General features: G+C 41.2%; 2 pseudogenes; both read left to right on the top strand.

Moving 5' to 3' along the window:
• The first annotated feature begins 8,496 nt into the window (after window positions 1–8,496).
• LOC140516144 (ubiquitin-conjugating enzyme E2 D3 pseudogene) lies at window positions 8,497–9,178 on the top strand (annotated as a pseudogene).
• Window positions 9,179–19,593: 10,415 nt separating this feature from the next.
• LOC140515649 (CCR4-NOT transcription complex subunit 7 pseudogene) lies at window positions 19,594–20,478 on the top strand (annotated as a pseudogene).
• Window positions 20,479–21,576: the final 1,098 nt, after the last annotated feature.

The following is a 21,576-nucleotide window of genomic DNA, read 5'->3' as shown; positions in this document are numbered from 1 at the left end:
TTTTAAAGCTGTTATTTTCCTCAGCATTTTTTTGGGTCTCCTTTAGTAAGCTGCTAACCTGTTTTTTAAGGTCTTCTATTGCCTGATCCAAGTTTAAGTCCCCTTTCGAGGGAGGGCCCTTGACTTCCTCTGACAGTATGCCTTGTTTTTCCTCATCTGAAGGGATGGGGGAGACACCTGTTCCCCAAGAAAGTAACCATCTATGGTCTTCTATTTTCCTCCTTTTCTGGACATTTTCCCAGCCAGTTACTTGACTTCTGAGTTTCTTCTCCACACCCACCTCGCTTCCAGTTCCTCCCAGCTAGCTCTTGGGGCCTGAGATTCAAATGCTGCTTCCCAACCTCAGGACTTTCAGCCGGGGCAAGGCTGGTATTCAGTGTGAGATTAAGTTCAGCTGCTCAAGTGGGGGCAGGGCCGCCACACAGGACTCAGTTCCCCCCAGGGCTTTATGTGGAGACCTTCAATAATGGATCCAGACTCCAGCCTGCTTTGGGAGCCCTTGTCCTCTGCTGCCTCTGCTGCTACCTCTGCTGCTGCCTCCCGAGGGGGCCTGAGTTATGGAGATACCTCGCTCTCCTCTTTGCAAGCTGAAAAACCCCTCTCATTGACCTTTGGCGCCTGTGGGTGGAAGGACTTGCTCTGCTGCTGGAGATTCTGTCCCTGAAGCCTGCTCAGATCTACTCCTCTTGGTGCCAGCGCGGCCAAGGCAGGGCTGAGCTCTGCTCTGGGTCCCGTGCACAACAGACCTTTTGTGTCAGTTTTTCAGATCTCTCTGGGACAGAAATCTCCTCCACTCCATTGTTCTGTGGCTCTTGCTGCTCCAGAATTTGTTGGGAGCTCTTCTTTACAGGTATTTTATAGGCTTTGGGTTAGGAGCTAGTGTATGTTTCTACTCAGCCATCTTGGCTCCTCCCCCCAACAATTATTTTAATTTCACCATCTTTGAAAGGAGATTTTGATATCTTTCTGGAGAACTGGGAGTGGAGTCAGGAAGACCTATGTTGAAATATGACCTCAGGGTATTATTAGCTGTGTGATGCTGAACAAGCGACTTCAGCTATGTATCATAGTTGTGAAATGCTGAGAAGAATATCATCCTCCTCACAGCATTGTTGTGAAGATCAAGTGAGGTAATATTTGCAGAAGAGTGAAGTACAGTGCCTGGCACATAGCATGTTCTTAATAACAGTTGATAAATAGAGTTTTAAGTCTGGAAGATTACACTTCTTTTTATTATAATAGTGTGCCCAATTTAGACTTCAAACAATCTACACTGAAATGTGCAAGTGGATAAAACTATATATACTGAAAAGCAAAGAGATGGCCTTGGAGAGACAGAGCCCAGATGGCAGAAAAAAGGTAGGAACTCACTTGAGCTCTCCTGTAATCACTTGAAATACTTTAAGTAATGACTCTAAACAAATTCTGGAGTGGCAGTACCCACAAAAAGATGGAGTTTAACAATTTTCAAATTGATAACAACTTAGAAGGTCATCAGGAAAGGTCTGTTGCACGAGTGCCACAGGGGAATGTAGTACAGTGAATATCATGCCAGTGCCGACTAGCCTCCAGCAAACCCGGAGCACATCTCTGGGTGAGTCATTCAGTAGTGGTGATTTTCAGACCTCTCAGCCCACAGATGACAAAGACAGCTTAGAAGCTCAGTAAGAAATGTCCATTGCACTGGGGTGGACAGCAGCAAAACAAGAACAGGGATGGGACAGCACATAAAACACCTGTAAAGAATAACTCTCAACAAATTCTAGAGCAGCAGAAGCCACAGAACAACAGAAGGAGATTTCCAGCCCATGGTGACCTGGAAAGCCGACGGGAAAGGTCTTTTACACCCACACAGAATGGAGCTCAGTCTAGCCTTGGTCACACAGCATGGGGAGGAACAGGACCAGAGCAGGCCTCGGGGGCGGAATCCCCAGCAGCAGCAGAGGTTCTCAGATCCATCAACCCACAGGTGACAAAGACACCTCAAAGGTCAGTAAGAGGGCTTTTTCAACCAGAATGAGAAGGGAGCAGGCTCCTCCCCTAGTTTTGGTCCCAGGTGGCAGTGGCAACAGCATCAATGTGTGGCAATAACTGCTGTGGTGGTGGAAGTGGCAGGCAGCAGCCAGCATCCATTGTTGGAGCCCTCCCCCTAAAGCCTCTGGGGGAATTGAGAAGCTGATCTTAATCTCACATTGAGTGGCAGCCCTGGGAACGCCTGCCTAAAGTCCCTGGGGGAATTGAGCAGCTAATCTAAATCTCAACCCTGAGCAGAGTCCTGGGGTATGGCAGATCTGGAGGCCCTTAGGAGTAAACTCCTCTCCCTTGATTGTGCCATCTTGGAGGAACGGGGATCTTACAGGTCCCCAGAGTGTACCCAACTCTTGACAAAGGACCCAAAAGTCAAGTAAGTGGTTGGAAAAATGCCCAAAACGGGGGGAAAATGAGACTACAGAAGGTTATTTTCTTGGTGAACAGGTATTTTCTCCCATCTTTTCAGATGAGGAAGAATAATGTTTACCATCAGGGAAAGACATGAAAATCAAGGCTTCTGCATCCCAAATATCAAAAATAAATATGCAGTGGTCTCAGGTCACGGAAGAGGTTAAAAAGGATTTTGAAAATCAAATAAGAGAGGTGGAGGAAAAATTGAGAAGAGTAATAAGAACAATGCAAAAAATCATGAAAAGCGGGTCAACAGCTTGCCAAGCTTGGGACTTGGAGATGCCCCAACAATGCTCAAGAGAATAACACCTTTAAAAATAGGCTAATTCAATTGGCAAAAGAGGTCCAAAAAGCCAATGAGGAGAAGAATGGCTTAAAAAGCAGAATTAGCCAAATGGAAAAGGAGGTTCAAAAGGTCACTGAAGAAAACTGTTCTGTAAAAATTAAAATGAAATAAATGGAAGCTAATGACTTTATGAGAAACCAAGAAATTACAAAACAAAACCAAAAGAAAGAAGAAATGGAAGATAATTTCAAATATCTCATTGGAAAACAACTGACCTGGAAAATAGATCCAGGAGAAACAATGCAAAAACTATGTGCCTACCTGAAAGTCATGATCAAAAAAGAGGCTAGACATCATTTTTCATGAAATTATCAAGAAAAACTGCCCTCACATTCTAGAAGCAGAGGGCAAAATAGATATTGAGAGAGTCCACTTACCACCTCCTGAAAGAGATCCCAAAATAGAAACTCTTAGGAATATTGTAGTCAAATTCCAGAGTTACCAGGTCAATGAGAAAATATTGTAAGTAGCTAGAAAGAAGCAATTCAAGTACTGTGGAAATGCAATCAGGATAACACAAGATCCTGCATCTTCTACATTAAGGGATTGAAGAACTTAGAATATGATATTCCAGAAGACAAAGGAACTAAAATTAAAACCAAGAATCATCCACCCAACAAGACTGAGTAAAATACTTCAGAGGAAAAATGGTCATTCAACGAAATAGAGGACTTTCAAGCTTTCTTGATGAAAAAACTAGAAGGGAAAAGAAAATCTGACTTTCAAACACAAAAATCAAGAGAAGCATGAAAAGGCAAAGAGGAAAGAGAAATCACAAGGAATTTACTAAAGTTAAAATGTTTACATTCCTACATGGAAAGAAAATATTTGTAACTCTTGAAACTTTTCTCAGTATCTGGGTAGTTGGAGGGATTACACACACACACACACACACACATGTATGTGTGTGTGTCTGTGTGTGTATATATGTATGTATATGTATATATTTTGAGAGACAGAGAGACAAAAAGCACAGGGTGAGTTCAATAGGAAGGGATCATGTGAAAAAATAAAATTTAGGGGGTGAGAGAGGAATATATTGGTAGGTGAAAGGGAGAAATGGAATGGAACAAATTATCTCTCATAAAAGAGGCAAGAAAAAGTTTTTTTCAATGGAGAGGAAAAGTGGGGAGGTGAGAGGGAAAAAGTGAAGCTTATTATCGTCACATTTTGCTCAAGGAAATAATAACATGCACACTCAATGTGGTATGAAAATCTATCTTTACAGTACAGGAAAGTAGGGGAGAAGGGGGTAAGCAAGGTGGGGGGATGATGGAAGGGAGGGCAAATGGGAGGAGAGAGCAATTAGAAGTAAACACTCTTGGGGAGGGACAAAGTCAAAAAAGAGAATAGAACAAATGGGAGGGCAGGATAGAACGGAGGTTAATATGGTTAGTCGTACACAACATGACTACTATGGAAGTCATTTGCAAAGCTACACATATATAACCTATTTTGAATTGCTTGCCTTCTCAGTGGGGATGAGTGAGGAGGAAGGAAGGAAGAGAAGTTGGAACTCAAAATTTTAGGAACAACTGTCGAGAACTGTTGTTGCATACCTCAGGGAAATTAGAAATCGGGTAACAAGGTATAGAAACTTATCTTGCCCTACAGGACAAGAGAGAAGACGGGGATAAGGGAAGGGAGAGGTGTTAGAAGGGAGGGAATATTGGTAGAAAGTGTAATCAGAATGCTCGGCATTTTGGGGTGGGGGGAGGAGAGAGATGGGGAGAAAATTTGGAACTCAAAATTTTGTGGAAATGAGTGTTGGAAACTGAAAATAAATAAACAAACAAAGAACAGGCATGGCAGTCACTGGATTAGAAGTGGCACCAGTTGCTTCTGGTGCTCTCAGCCCACAGATGGCAAGGATGTTGAACACCTAGTTAGAAGGAGATTTACAAAGGTCACTTTGCTATCACTGAGGCAGGACTCTGTTGCTTTTCCCACACTCAGATCTGGGTTGCAATCCTGGTTGGCAGTCCCAGGGCAAGAAGGAGCACTTAGAACAACAGAACATGTGGTCACAGTAGAGACAAGGACCCTCCTTACAGTTCCGAGGCAGAGAAGAGTGCTTGTGGTCACTCACAGATCAGAGCACAGGCAGGGAAAAGGGTATACATGTCTCCTTAGACCATATCACCTTGGAAGAACTGAAAAGTTACAGCTCTCTAGAAGTATCTCTGAAAACAGCTGAACCAAATTCCTGGGACTTGCGACAGTATGTTCTCCACCCTGGTAGCAGAACCCTACTTTTAAACAAGAATTAAAAGTCAAGTAATAAGCATGAAATATGAGCAAGCAACAGAAAAAATTCTGAATATAATGACAATGAACATCAAAACACATACTCAGAAGAAAATAACGAAGTCAAAGCTCCTCTATCCATAGCCTCTAAGAAAAAAAATGAATTGGTCTCAGGCCATGGAAATGCTCAGAAAAGATTTTGAAAAATCCATTAAGAGAAGTAGAGGAAAACTTGGAAATAGAAATGAGTGATGCCAGAAAGTCATGAAAAATGAGTCAACAGCTTGGAAAAGGAGTCACAAAAAATACTGAAGAAAATAACACCTTAAAAAGATATTAGGCTAAATGGGAAAGGTGGTTCAAAAATGAATGAAGAGATGAACTCCTTAAAAGAAGAATTGGCCAAAAGCAAAAGGCAGGTTCAAAAACTCACTGAAGAAAATAATTCCTTAAAAAGTAAAATTGAGCAAATAGAAGCTAATGGCTTTATGAGAAATCAAAAAACAATAAAACAAAACCATAGGAACGAAAAAAAATAGAAGAAAGTATAAAATATCTCATTGGAAAAACAACTGACTTGGAAAATAGATCCGGGAGAGAGAATTTTAAAATCATTGGAAACCATTGGAAAATGGTTTTCAAACCAACCATTGGTAAACTGTTTGAAAATCATGATCCAAAAAACTTGTTTCATGGAAGGATCAGGGAAAACTGCCCTGGTATTCTAGAACCTGATGGTAAAATTGTATTGAAAGAATCCACCAATCACTTCCTGAAGGAAATTCCAAAGTAAAAACTCCCAGGAATGTTATAGCTAACTTTCAGAACTCCCAGGTCAAGGACTTTGCATTTCAAGTAGCCAGAAAAAAATAATTCAAGTATCATGGACCTATGGTAAGGACAACACAAGATTTAATACCTTCTGCATTAAAGGTTCAGAGTACTTGCAATATCCTATTCCACAGGGCAAAGGAGCTAAGATTACAATAAAAAAATCACCTGCCCAACCAAACTGAGTATAATCTGTCTGGGGAAAATTTGATATTCAATGAAGTAGAGAACTTTCAAGCATTCCTAATGAAAAGACCAGAACTGAACAGAAAATTTGACTTTCAAAAACAAGACTCAAGAGAAGCATAAAAGGTAAACAGGAAAAGCAAATCATAAGGGATGTAATAAAGCTAAATATATACATATACATACATACATACATACATTATATATATTTTATATATATATATACACATAGCACAGGTGTGAGTTGAATATGAAGGGATGTTATCTGTCATGGTGACTAAAAAGTTAATAAACATGATCACTGCAGGGGACAAAGCTATTTCCATGCCTTTCCCCCTCCTTTGCTGGGACCTCCTCACAAGCAAACACTCATAAGCCTGAGCCTTGCCATACCTGCGTTCCTGTGTCCTCTCTCCTCTGCCCTGACCCTGTTCACTCACTTTCTCCAAGTTCTGCTCCACCCTTCCTATTCCACCTGTTCAGCAAGTTCCTCTCATCACATGTGTCTTAGATTTCCAGGTGATTTAAGCAGTTCACATTGACCTATTAATGAATGAGAAAGATCTTTCTATTTAAATTGCTATTACAGATGGACAGGAGGGTAAAGAGGCTAAAATTCATGACATCTGAAGATGAGGAAAACTATGTTGTCTCAGTTATTGAGTTAATAAACATCAATAAAGTACCTACTAAGTGCCAAGCACTTAGGAAGAAAAAAAAGCCAAAGACAACCCCTTGTTCAAGGACCTCACAGTCTAACAGAGGAGGCAGTATACAAACAACTGAGGTACAAACAGGTGTTATACAGGTTAAATTGAAAATAAGCAAGAGAACAAAGGCGCTAGAACTCAGGAGGCCCCTGAAAGGGGGGATTGTAGGTGGGACCTGAAAGAAGCCAGAGAAATCAAGGAAGGAGAGCATTTCAGGCAAGAGGGAGAGACCATGAAAATCACCAGTTGGGAGATGGAGTGTCATGTTCAAAGACCAGCAAGGAGGAGAGTGTCACCGGATCACAGACTCTCTGGAGGGAGAATATAGAGTATAGGAAGAATGCAGACATAGGGGCAAGGTGTGATGGGCCTTGAATGCCAAATGGATGATTCTATATTTGAACCTTGAGGTGATAGGGAGCCACTGGAATATAATGAGTGTGGAGGGGGGAGCAACGTGGTAAGACCTTTGTGTTAGAAAGATCACTTTGGTAGCATTATTGAGGATGGACTGCAGTGGACAGAGATTTGAGGCAGAAAAACCAAGCAACAAAATTCTAGAACAGCAGAAACCACAAAATGACAGAGTGAAACAGATTTCTAGCCCAAGACAGCCTGGAAGGCTGAAAGAAAGGATCTATCCCACCAGGCTCACAGTGGAGTGCAGCCCGGTGTGGGCTGCTAGCAGAGATGGGACAGAAATAGGCTTCAGCGTGCTGAGTAATGGCAGCTGCTGTGAGTTTCCAGATTCCTCAACCCACAAGCTACAAAGAGAGCTTCAAAGGTCAGTGAGAAAGGTCTTTCACCTGAATGGGAGGGAACCTGGTCTGGCCTGAGCCCCAGCCCCAGGGTGGTGGCAACCACTGCTGTATCAGCAGCCCTTTCTGGAGCTCTTGGCCTACAGACCTTGGGGGAATGGAGGGACTGATCTGGTTTTCAATCGTGAGGCACAGACCTGGGATAATGAGGAGCACTGGCATGACAGAGCTGGTGATGACTGTGGAGAGGGAATTCTACTCACAGATCCAGGGCAGAAAAAGTGCTTATGGTTGTCCACAGACCAGAGAGCAGGGCAAGGGAGGAAGAAACACCTTTGCCTTGATTATGCAACTTTGTAGGAACTAAAAACTTATAGGTCTCTAGAAATATCTCAGAGAACAGCTGCATTAAACCTCTGAAGCTGGGGTAGTAGACCCTCCACTTGATAACGGACTCAAATGTCAAGTGATTGGCTGGGAAAATTCCCCAAAAGGGGGAAAATAAGACTATAGAAGGTTACTTTCTTGGGGAATAGGTATTTTATTCCATCCTTTCAGAGGAGCAAAGCATACAACCAGAGGAAGACCAAAGCATACAAGTGGAGGAAGAAAAAAAGGGTAAGGCTCCTACATCCAAAGATTTCAAAAAATACGCAGCAGTCTCAGGCAGTGGAAGAGCTCAAAAAGGACTTTGAAGGTGAAGTAAGAGAAGTGGAGGAAAAATTGGGAAGAGAAATGAGAGCAATGCAAGAAAATCATGAAAAAAAGAGTGGACAGCTTGCTAAAGGAGGCCCAAAAATGCTGAAGAAAATAATGCCTTTAAAAATAGACCAATCCAAATGGCAAAAGAGGTCCAAAAAGTCAATGAGGAGAAGAATGCATTAAAAAGCAGAATTGGTCAAATGGAAAAAGAGGTCCAAAAGCTCACTGAAGAAAATAGTTCTTGGGGAGGCACCAGCTGCCGCGCGGGGAGGAGGCCGAGGCCGCAGCTTGAGGGAAGCCCCGGCCCCTCTGCGCCTGTGTCAGGCGGAGCCGGTGTGAGAAGAGAGATCCCCTCCCCCATCCCTCCCCGCCACCCGGGATAATCAGAGTTTCTGGCCGGACCCTTCTGCCCACCAAGGGAGAGTGGAGCCCAGGCAGAAAGAAGCACGCACCATGGCGCTGAAACGGATTAATAAGGAACTTAGCGATTTGGCCCGTGATCCTCCAGCACAGTGTTCTGCAGGTCCAGTTGGGGATGATATGTTTCATTGGCAAGCCACAATTATGGGACCTAATGACAGCCCATATCAAGGCAGTGTATTCTTTTTGACAATTCATTTCCCTACAGACTACCCCTTCAAACCACCCAAGGTTGCATTTACAACAAGAATTTATCATCCAAACATTAACAGTAATGGCAGCATTTGTCTCGATATTCTAAGATCACAATGGTCTCCTGCTTTAACTATTTCTAAAGTTCTTTTATCCATTTGTTCACTGCTATGTGATCCAAACCCAGATGACCCCTTAGTGCCAGAGATTGCACGGATCTATAAAACAGACAGAGACAAGTACAACAGAATATCTCGAGAATGGACTCAGAAGTATGCCGTGTGATGCTACCTTAAAGTCAGAATAACCTGCATTATAGCTGGAATAAACTTTAAATTACTGTTCCTTTTTTGATTTTCTTATCCGGCTGCTCCCCTATCAGACCTCATCTTTTTTAATTTTATTTTTTGTTTACCTCCCTCCATTCATGCACATGCTCGTCTGAGAAGACTTAAGTTCTTCCAGCTTTGGACAATAACTGCTTTTAGAAACTGTAAAGTAGTTACAAGAGAACAATTGCCCAAGATTCAGAATTTTTTAAAAAATGGAACATGTGTATTATGTGGCCAATGTCTTCACTCCAACTTGGTTATGAGACTAAAACCATTCCTCACTGCTCTAACAGATGCTGAAGATACCATCTGAGGGGGAGGGAGATGGATGCAAAATTGTCATATCAAAGGAAGCAACATTACTGTAGCAGCATCCATCTTGTTTAAGCCTTCCATTGTTAGAGATTTGAGGTCTTCATGATATACTTTATGCTCATAACTGATGTGGTTGGAGAATTGGTACTGAATTTATAGCATCAGCAGAACAGAAAACGTGATGTATTTTATGCATGTCAATAAAAGAATGACCTGTTCTTGTTCTACAGAGAATGGAAATTGGAAGTCAAACACCTCTTGTATTCCAAAATAGGGTCTTGAACTTTTTGTAATTTTCATTTAAATTTTGTTAGGAGGCTTGGAGCTATTAGTTAATCTATCTTCCAATACACTGTTTAATATAGCACTGAATAAATGATGCAAGTTGTCAAAAAAAAAAAAGAAAATAGTTCTTTAAAAATTAGAATGTAGCAGATGGATGCTAATGACTTTTTGAGAAATAAAGAAATTATAAAACAGAACCAAAAGAATGACAAAATAGAAGGCAATGTGAAATATCTCATTGGAAAAACAACTGACCTGGAAAATAGATCCAGGAGAGACAATTTAAAAATTATTGATCTACCTGGAAACCATGATCAAAAAAAGAACCTAGACGTCATCTTCCAAGATATTATCAAGGAAAATTGCCCTGATATTCTAGAACTGGAGAGAAAACTAGAAATGGAAAGAATTCACTGATCACCTCGTGAAAGAGACATAAAAAAGAAAACTCTCAGGAATATTGCAGCCGAATTTCGGAGATCCTAGGTCAACGAGAAAATATTACAAGCAGCCAGACAGAAACAATTCAACTATGGTAGAAATATAATCAGAATAACACAGGATTTCTCAGCTTCTACAGTAAGGGATCACAGGGCTTGGAATATGATATTCCAGAGGTCAAAGGCAATAGGATGAAAACCAAGAATCACCTAACCAGAAAAACTGAGTATAATACTTCAGGGAAAAATGGAATTTCAATGAAATAGAGGACTTCCAAGCATTCCTGTTGAAAAGACCAGAGCTGAAGAGGAAATCTGATTTTCAAATGCAAGAATCAAGAGATACATGAACAGGTAAACAAGAAAGAGAAGCTGTAAGGGACTTACTAAAGTTGAACTGTTTACATTCCTACATGGAAAGATGATATTTGTAACACATGAGACCTTTTTCAGCATTAGAGTAGCTAGAGTGAATATATATATTTATATGTATAACATATGCATGTATAATATATGATATATGCACACCTGTATGTGTATATATATATATGTGTATATATATATATATATATGTGTGTGTGTGTGTGTGTGTGTGTGTGTGTGTGTGTGTGTAGGTGTGTAAGGATATATATGTATGTATATATTAAATTTGTGTAGGTATGTATATGTACATGGGTGCATGTGTGTATGTATATACACAAATATATGTGTGTGTATGTGTATACACAGACAGAGGGCACAACGTCAGCTGAATATGAAGGGAAAATACCTTAAAAAATTGCTGTTGAGTGGAAAAGACAAAAAAGAGCTTTCACAGTGGAAGGGAAGAAGGAGGAGATGAAAGGGATTGAGTGAGCCTTACTCCCATGGGATTTGGCTTAAGAAGAAAATAACGCACGCTCAGTTATATATGGAAATCTATTTTACCTTGCAGAAAGGAAGAGGGGAAGTGGATAGGAGAGGGAAGATAATAGAAGGAACAGCAAAATTGGGAAAGGGATAATTAGAAGCAAACATTATTGTGGGAGAACAGGTCAAGTGAGAGAATGGAATAAACGGAGGGCGGGATAGGAACTCTCGGCCTCTAGAGAGAAATGTGGCTAGTCTTTTGTAACATAACTGTCATGGATGTCTCTTGCATGACTATACATGTTTGACCGATATTGAATTGCTTGCTTCCTCAAAGAGGGTGGATGGAGAGGGAAGAAGTGAGAGAATATGGAACTCAAAGATTTAATAATGAATGTTAATTGTTTTTGCATGCAACTGGGAAATAAGTTGTACAGGCAATGGGATATAGAAATCTATTTTTCCCTACAGGAAAATAGGGGGCAGGGGGATAGATGAAAGGAGGAGTTTTAGGAGGGAGAATAGACAGGAGGAAGGAGTGGATGGAGTGTATGCGGTCCTGGGGTGGGGTTGGGGAGAGACAGGGAGAAATTTGTGAATTCAAATTCTTGTGGAAGTGAATGTTGAAAACTTAAAATAAATACATAATATATTTTTAGTAGTCCAGGCATGAGGTGAGGGAGAATGCCTGCATTAAATTTTCTCCAGAATAATCACCTGCCGTTTCTTTGGGTGTACATAGGATGGGCCCTTGTCCAGTGGGTTAGACAGAGATCAGGGATGAGAGTAGTGGGTGGATCTTTAGATATGAGAGATTTTGACTTGATGTCAGAAACACCCACCACAGACTGATTAGAAGAATCACAAAGCACACTGAAGTATGGGCTGCCTCCTGTCTCTTCTCAGGTTACTTTGCTTCTTCAGCTAGTCTAACTTGCCTGCTTTGTTAGTGGCAATGGGTTGACAGTTTCGTGGTGATGGCTGGTCCCTTCTCTGCAGGAGTGGATTTCTCAACTACTGGCTGTGAGAGACAGGCAGGAAGCAGGCTAACTGTTCACTGGTTACAACAAATGGAGAAGATTTTAATGCTATGGATCATTTCACTTACCTTGGTAGTGTCTTGATAAGATAACAGACATTGATGTCCTTTCTGAAACTAAAGTGCCAGGTATGCAAACCATTTCAAAGAGGGCAACTGTAATGGACTGGGCAAATTGTTCCAATGCAAAATACATGCTTGCAAAAAAGATTATTTTATGGAGAACTCACATAGAGAAAGTGTTCACATGGTGGTCAGAAGAAGTGATTCAAGGAAACTCTGAAAGTCTCTCAAGAACTTTTGAATTGATTGTGTGACATGGGATATAGTGGCATAGGACTGCACATCATGGCATGCCCACATCAGAGAGGGTGCTGTGCTCTATGAGCAGAGCAGAACTGAAGTAGCTCAAAAGAAATGCAAGATGTGAAAAGTTAGAGAATCCACCCCAAATATCCACATGGACTGTTCCCAACCTATGGTAGAACATTCTGAAATGGTATTGGTCTGATCAAGCACAGTCAGACACTGTGTAACTTGATTCTAGCATAGTGAAGTCATTTTGTCCTCTTCGAGAATAAAGTACAACAACCAACAAAGCAATCAAGATAAAAAGGAAGGCAGCCCAGGACAGAGCTCAGCTGGGCACTCATGGTTACTGGTCATGACCTAGATGAAGACCCAATTAAGGATACTGAGAAGCAGTGGCCATGGTGAGTTGTTAGGTGACAGGTATTGTCTTTCATCTTTGCTTCTATTTCCAGGGCATGGTGCAGTTCCTGGCATACAACAGGCAATTAAGAAATGATAACCAATTAGAAGGAGATCCTGGAGAAAATAATGTTACAAAAACTCAGAGAGACCAGCCCATCCATGCTGCATCAGGGCCTAGCAGGAAGCACCGGGCAGTCTGAGGCAGTGGCTGCACTGCAGAATCTCGGGCATATGAGCCAAGGACAGGAGGCCAGCAGAACAGAGAAAGTGAGAGCTGCAGAGCCTCAGGTATCTGCATCACCTGCTCCTGAGACTATCAGCCCTCAGATTAAATGTCTATAAGTTACCTACTTGAACTTCTGGGATTAAAAATGGCAGAGTGATTGGTAAATGTTCTCTCCCCCTCCCCTTGTTGACTTTGAAAGAACCATAAAATATTTCCCCAGGAGAAATTCTGCAACAGTGGGATCAGCAGAAGGGGAAAACAGTCTCTTAGAAAGTGAGGCTAGTGGGGCAGAGGCAAGATGGCAGAGTAGAAAGACACACGTATACTAGCTCTTCCCCCACAGCCCATAAAATACCTGTAAAGAAAGACTCTCAACAAATTCTAGAGCAGCAGAAGCCACAGAACAACAGAGTGGAGGAGATTTCCAGCCCAGGGTGACCTGAAGGGCCTACAGGAAACGTCTGTCGTACTGCTGTGGAGTGGAGTGTAGCCCAGTCTTGGCAGCATGGGGCTACTCTGGGAAGAGGACACGAGCAGGCCTCGGGATAGGAATCCCTAGTCACAGTAGCACCAGTTGGCAGATCCCTCAATCCACAGGCGCCAAAGGTCAGTGACAGGGTTTCTTCAGCTGGCAAAGAAGGGAGAAAGGCCTTCCCATAGCTCTGGCTTCAGGTGGCGGCCAGAGAGGCCACATTGGGTGGATGGCAACAGCTTCCACAGCAGCCCCTACAGCAGCCCGCATCCACTATTGGATTATAAAACCCCTGGGGGCACTAAGCAGCTGACTGTTACCTCAGTCCTGTGTAGAGGCCCTACCCCCACCTAATTCCTGAGGGATTTGAGCAGCTGATCTTTATCTCACACTGAATGGCTTCCCTGCCCCCAAAACTGATCTGAATATTAGCCCTCAGTGTTGGCTTGCTGGAACTGGAGGCCAGGTGGTTGTGGAGAGGAAATCCTACTTAGATTCTGGGCACAAAAGTTTATCCTTGCTCCCAGACCAGTGTACACGCTTGATTTTGCCACCTTGGAGGAATTGAGATCTTCCAGATCCCCAGAGAATATCCTACTCTTGAGAAAAGATCGAAAAGTCATGTAACTGGTTGGGAAAATGCCCAAAAAAGGGAAAAAATAAAACTATAGAAGGTTACTTTCTTGGTGAACAGATATCTTCTCCCATCCTTTCAGACAAGGAAGAACAATGCCTACTAACAGGGAAAGACACAAAACTCAAGGTCTTTGTATACCAAAAATCCAAAATACGTATTCAATGGTCTCGGGCCATGGAAGAGCTCAAAAAGGATTTTGAAAATCAAGTGAGAGAGGTGGAGGAAAAATTGGGAAGAGAAATGAGAGAGATGCAAAAAAAATCATGAAAAGGAGGTCAACACCTTGCTAAATGAGACCCCCCAAATTCTAAAGAAAATAACACCTTTAAAAATAGACTAACTCAATTGGCAAAAGAGGTTCAAAAAGCCAATGAGGAGAAGAATGCTTTAAAAAGCAGAATTAGCCAAATGGAAAAGGATGTTCATAAACTCACTGAAGAAAATAGTTCTTTAAAAATTAGAATGGAACAGATGGAAGCTAATGAGTTTATGAGAAACCAAGAAATCACAAAACAAAACCGAAAGAATGAAAAAATGGAAGATAATGTGAAATATCTCATTGGAAAACAACTGACCTGGAAAATAGATCCAGGAGAGATAATTTAAAAATTGTGGGACTGCCTGAAAGCCATGATCAAAAAAAGAGCCCAGACATCATCTTTCATGAAATTGTCAAGGAAAACTGCCCTGAGATTCTAGAACCAGAGGGCAAAATAAATATTGAAAGAATCCACTGATCACCTCCTGAAAGAGATCCAAAAAGAGAAACTCCTAGGAACACTGTAGCCAAATTCCAGAGTTTCCTGGTCAAGGAGAATATATTGCAAGCAGTTAGAAAGAAACAATTCAAGTATTATGGAAATACAATCAGGATAAACACAAGATCTAGCAGCTTCTACATTAAGGGATCGAAGGGCATGGAATATGATATTCCAGAAGTCAAAGGAACTAGGATTAAAACCAAGAATCACCTACCCAGCAAAACTGAGTATAATACTTCAGGGAAAAAATGGTCTTTCATTGAAATAGAGAACGTTCAAGCATTCTTGATGAAAAGACCAGAGTTGAAAAGAAAAATTTGACCTTGAAACAGAAGAATCAAGAGAAGCATGGAAAGGTAAACAGTACAGAGAAATCATAAGGGACTTACAAAAGTTGAACTATTTCCATTCCTATATTGAAAGACAATATTTGTAACTCTTGAAACTTTTTTCATTGTCTGGGTAGTTGGTGGGATCACACACACACACACAGACAGAGAGAGAGAGGGAAGAGAAAGAGAGAGAGAGAGAGAGAGAGAGAGAGAGAGAGAGAGAGAGAGCGAGCACAGGGTGAATTGAATAGGATGGGATCAAATCTGAAAAAATGAAATTAAACGATGAGAGAGAAATGTATTGGGAAGGGAAAGGGAGAAATGGAATGGGGCAAATTATCTCTCATAAAAGAAGAAAGTAAAAGACTTTTCAGTGGAGGGAGAAAGTGGGGAGGTGAGAGAAAAAACATGAAGCTTGCTCTCATCACATTCGACTAAAGGAAGGAATAAAATGCACACTCATTTTGGTGTGAAAACCTATTTACAATAAAGAAAAGTGGGGGAGGAGGGGATCACCAGGGTGGGGGGGGATGATGGAAGGGAGGGCAGTGGGAGGAGGGAGCAATTAGAAGTCAACACTCTTGGGGAGGGACAGGATTCAAAGACAGAAGAGAAGCAATAGGGGGCAGGATAGGATGAAGGGAATTATAGTTAGTCTTACACAATACGACTATCATGGAAGTTATTTGCAAAACTACACAGATATGGCCTATATTGAATTGCCTGCCTTCCCAAAGGGAATGCGTGGGGAAGGAGAGATGGGGAGAAGTTGGAACTCAGATTGTGAGGAACAACTGTTGAGTATTATTCTTGCAAATAGGAAATAGAAATACAGGTAATGGGGTACAGAAACTTATCTTGCCCTACAGGACCAAAGAGAAGATGAGGATAAGGGAAAGCAGGGTTGATAGAAGAGAGGGCAGATTGGTGATAGGGGCAATTAGAATGCTCTTCTTATTGGGGTGGAGGGAGGAGAGAAATGGGGAGAAAATTTGGAAACCAAAATTTTATGGAAATGAATGTTGAAAAGTTAAATAAATAAATTTAGATTTCAAAAAAAAGAATAAAATTCGAATGGTTGCATAATCTAGGTATAAAGACTGATATTATAAGCAAAGCAGTGGAGCAAGGAATAGTGTATTTATCAGATTTGTGGACAATGGAGAATTTTTAACTAAGCAAGAGACAGAAAACATTGTGATGTGCAGAATTGATAATTCTGATTACATTAAACAGAAAAGTTTTTGTACAACCAAACTCAATGTAACCAAGATTAGGAGGGAAGCAGAAAACTGGGAAAGAATTTTTGCGGCTAGTTTCTGTGATAAACCCCTCATTTCTAACATATAGAGAGAACTGATTCAAATGTACAAGAATACATGTCATTCCCCAATTGAGAAACGGTCAAAGAATGTGAAGGGCAGTTTTCAGTGGAAGAAATTAATACTATCTGTAGTCATATGAAAAAAAAATGCTCTAAATCACTATTGATTGGAGAGAAGCGAATCAAAGCAACTCTGAGATGCCACATCACACCTGTCAGATTGGGTAAAATGACAAAACAGGATGATGACAAATGTTGGTGAAGCTGTGGGAGAGTTGAAATACTAGTTCATTGCTGGTGGAGCTTTCAGCTGATCCCACCATTCTGGAGGGCAATTTGGAACTATGCCCAAAGTGATATAAAAATGTGCATACCCTTTGACCCTGCAATACCTAGGACTGCATCCCCAAGAGATCACGAAAATGGTAAAGTGTCTCACATGTACAAAAGTATTTATAGCAACACTCTTTGTGTTAGCCCAAAACTGAAAATCAAGGGGATGCCCATCAGTTGGAGAATGGCTGAATAAACTGTGGTATATGAATGTAACGGAATACTATGGTGTTATAAGAAATGATGAATAGGAAGACTTCAGATTGGCCTGGGAAGAGTCCTATGAATTGATGCTGAGTGACAGGAGCAGAACCAGGAGAACTTTGTACACAGCAACAACCACTGTGTGCAAGTATTTTTTTCTGGTAGACTTAGTACTTTAATGCAGTGCAAGGACTGAAAAAATTCCCACTTGTCTCTTAAGGCAAAAAGCCTTCCACATCCGGAGAAAGAACTAGGGAATTTGATCACAGAATGAAGCAGATCATTTTCTTTTGTATTCTCTTTCTGTTTGTTTTATGATTTCTCGTATTCATTTTAATACTTCTATGCAACATGACTAAGGTGCAGATGTATTTACTAAGAATGCCTTTGTAAAACCTATATAAAATTGTATGCCATCTCAGGCAGGGAGTGCGGAGGTAGGGGGGAATTAGGGAGAGGGAAGGGAAAAAAATCCAAGTCGTGTGGAAGTGATTGTAGAACACCGAAAACAAATAAAATAATTTTAAAAAACTAAGGGAGACGAAAGTATCAAGAGAAAGAAGAACAGTGGTCTTAAATGCTGGAACGTGAGGAAGAAAGGTGAGGGGAAAGAAAAGGGCATTGGATTTAGCATCTTAGAAATGGTTAGCAACATTAGCAAGAGAAGTTTCCATGATATAGCGACGGGAGAAAGTCAACTGTACAACGTTACGAAGAGAGAGGAAAGCAAATAGAGGTGACTGTTGTAAGCGGACTTTTCAAGGCGTTTAGCCACAAAAGGGATGTGATATATGGGATAATTAGAAGGGATAGATGGATACTGGGAAAATGATTATTTCTGATTCCAGGCCCAACACTCTAGCCGCAGTGCTACCTAGCTGCCCATAATGATTACTAGATTTGGTTGTTACCTGTTCATTTCGCATTTAATAAAACAACTTACCCCTCATCCTTGTCACCTTAGAACATCTAGAGAGATGAGAATACATTAGTGAGAGGAGAGGATGAGGGGCAGGAAAATCTTATGAATTCACTGCTCAATTTTGTCAGAAAATCTGGGTTTACATCCTACCTGACTAGCTGTGGACACTTACTAGCTTTGTGATCTCAGACAACTCCGATCACCACTGTTAAGAGAATTTTACTGAGCCACTCTCTAACCTTGGAATTCTCAAAGCAGCACAAAGCTGGTCTAAAGACAGGAATGCCAGTAATCAATTAGTGGTGTAATTAACTACTTTCATTATGAGGAACATGTTTGCAAATCAGTATTTATTCTCATCACAATTCCACCTTGCTGGAGCAAAAGAAGAGGTTTTATATGTAAATTACAAATGGGAAGGGAGGGGGGAAGGTGTATTAAAACAATGGTTTACAGAGCCTGAATGGTTTCTGGCAATAAACCCACCAATCCATAATATACTTGTCCTGGACTCCTGTGGAAACAGTATTGCTTCAGGTCTTTGCGGAGTTGTTACTTGGTGGGTCAATGAAATAGTGTTCTGTGATGGAACAGGTTGCACCATCTTTGATTCACTTCACTTAAGGTACACAAGCACAAGAAGGCCGTGATTGTGAGAGCTTTGCCAAGGGTTTATGGTCTCAAGGCCACAGGTTCCCCACCTTCGACTAGAAACTGACCTTTCTCTTGCCTTCCTCTTCCTCAGAGAGAGGAGGTGAATCTGTCCCAGGGATGTGTAGATAAATCTTTTCTGGGAGACTTGGTCCTACATACAGGAAATCCTTGCTTTACTTTACTCTTTTAATGGAGCAGCATAATTCTGACCATCATTCTGGAGGACACAAATCTCTTCTACCCCTTCTCCATTCCTTTTAATTCTATTTAAGCTTTCCTTAAAGGAATCCAAGTTACAAGAGGAGACCTTTCTCATTTGGTGGTTTTAAGCAGTCGTCTATTAAAAGCGCATCACTTGGTATATTTAATTTTCTTGCTAACTCCGTCAAAACATTTCTTAAGTAGTTTATTTTATCCGGATCAAAGCAGCCTCAAGTTATCTAATGGTGATGAGGTTTCCTTGGGTCAATCTCTGACAATTAGTTAAATATCTGCAGGTTTGTGGCAATAATATAGAGACATGCAGCCAGTTGCTCTCCCCTTATGGGGAGAGGGGTGACTTCAGCATCTTAGGATGTTTGGTTACCCATGAGAACTTGGCCCAAATCTTACTTCATTCTAGAATTTTTTCTCCAAGTAATGTGGACTATCTGAATTAAACAGTGAAGCTTTAAAAATAAGTGCTTGACTAAACTGTAAAATCTGGGATAAGCCCTTCTCCCAGGCCAGCGAGAAGCATCTATGGGGCCACTGCAGGAGCCTAACTCTATGGAAAGGACAGATGGAGGCACACAACATCCCTATTGGCACCAGCAGAGGTACAAAACTAAAGGATCAGCAAACTTACTTTGTAAAACGACTCTTCAATCGAGTGTAATATTTTGATGCTTGTTGGCACCTAAACCCTTTGTGTGCCCACTATGCCAGCAACGACCATAGATTATAGCCAAAGAATTTGTGACGTTTGGGCTTGCACCCTGGATGACGAGATGAAGAAAATTCTTCAAGTTATACAGAAGTATAATTGTGTTGCCATGGACACCAAGTTTCCAGGTGTGGTTGTAAGACTCACTGGAGAATTCAGAAGAAATGCTATCAGTATCAACTATTGCGATGTAACATACACTTGCTAAAGATAATTCAGTTTGGATTAACATTTATGAATGAGCAAGGAGAATAGCCTCCAGTAACTTCAACATGGCAGTTCAACTTCAAGTTTAATTTAATGGAGGACATGTATACGTAGGACTCCATAGAGCTTCTGAAAACCTCTGGAAGCCAATTTAAAAAGCATGAGGAAGAAGGATCTGAGATGCAGTATTTTGCAGAACTTCTCACCACATCAGGTATTGTGCTGTGTGAGGGGGTCAAGTGGCTTTCATTGTGCAGTGGTTATGACTTTGACTATTTAATCAAAATCCTGTAACCAACTGTAACTTGCGAAAAGAAGAGCTGGACTTCTTTGAGATCCTCCAGCTGTTCTTTCCAATCCTCTATGGTGTCAAGTACCTCAAAGGTGGTCTGCAGGAGGTGGCCAAGTAGCTAGAGTTGGAGCAGATAAGGCCACAGTTCCAGGCCAGATCCAATTCATTACTAACGGGAATGCCTTTTTCAAAATGAGAGTAATGTTCCTTGAAGATCACATCAATGATGTCAAGTGTTGTGGGCACTTGGACAGCCTTGGTTCGGGCTCCTCTGATGTGCAGAATGGTAGAGGGAATGCATATGAAGAGGAGGCCAGCAAGCAGTCATTACATGAGATAGATGGATAATAGGGCTTCATGCTTGGAGCTACACATGTGCTTGTATATAGATTTTTTTCTCCAGTTAAATCGCTTGGACAGTAGACCATTAGGCTTTTTCTTTTTTTGCTATGCCTTCTCAAGCTGTTTTTTCTTTTGTCTTTCAGTACAAATTACGACCATTCTTTTCACAGATCCTTATAAGTAGAAGAGTCTTCAGGTTAAATTTGACTGTATAATTAATCCATCTATTAGCAAGCATATGTGACCAAGGGAAACATCTGTCTCATGCTCAGTCTTTTGGTAAACATATCTAGTTGGTCTTAGTTTCTGGCCCACACCTCTTCCCTCCATTCCCAGATTAGTAAGCACTGACTATAACTTATTGCCCTGTTTCAAGTCTGTTCCTTCCAGTAGGAAAGAGTTTTAGCTATGTGAGATTGTGGACCATCGATTTAGCACTTAGATTGGTCTCTGAATGGGCTTTGGGACTGAAGAAGTGCTTTGTGGCAGCTTCACACCCGTGTGCCAGAGCTGCCGGCACTCTTGTGGCATGACTGTGCCTTTGCCATGGTCTGCTTCCTCACTCTCTTTTACCCCTCACCCCTTTCGCATGATAGACTCATAATTACCAAGCCCTTGTTTTGGCGACTCCACAAGTCAGTAAGTCCAAAGAGAGCAAGTCACCTTAGGTATGTCTTATGCCGAATTAAATTAGAAGAAAGGAGATTATGATTTTGCAGTTGCTACAAAGACAAAAGTGACTGAGAGATTTGTTGTAAAACAACAAAATGACAAGACAAGTTGGAGTGAATAAAGTCACCTGAGGAGTCTAATGCTTGTTTATTTTGTGTATATATCGTTGCAATATATTTTCTATATATGGACAGAATAACCGTGAAATACTTTCTTAGCCATGTAGACTGGAGCATGTGAGCAGGTCAGAACATCTGAAGGATGACTTTGGTAATGGGTAACTTGAAGGCTACTCGGAAACGATGATAGACTGTAAGTCATGGTGTGTGTATGTTACCTGCATTTAACTCAGTTCGTATTGGCTGTTTGCCAGATTGTCTTGTTCCCTTGTACTTTAACATTCTTTTCTTTTTCAGTTACAATGGCGGAACTGGGTGGTCCTTCTTCAGAAAAGTTACTTGCAAA

The sequence above is a fragment of the Notamacropus eugenii genome, chromosome X (assembly GCF_028372415.1).
Source record: "Notamacropus eugenii isolate mMacEug1 chromosome X, mMacEug1.pri_v2, whole genome shotgun sequence".
In the NCBI taxonomy this organism is placed as follows: Eukaryota; Metazoa; Chordata; class Mammalia; order Diprotodontia; family Macropodidae; genus Notamacropus; species Notamacropus eugenii.
Note: the sequence above shows the minus strand (reverse complement) of the source record. Positions and strands in the feature narration are given on the sequence as shown.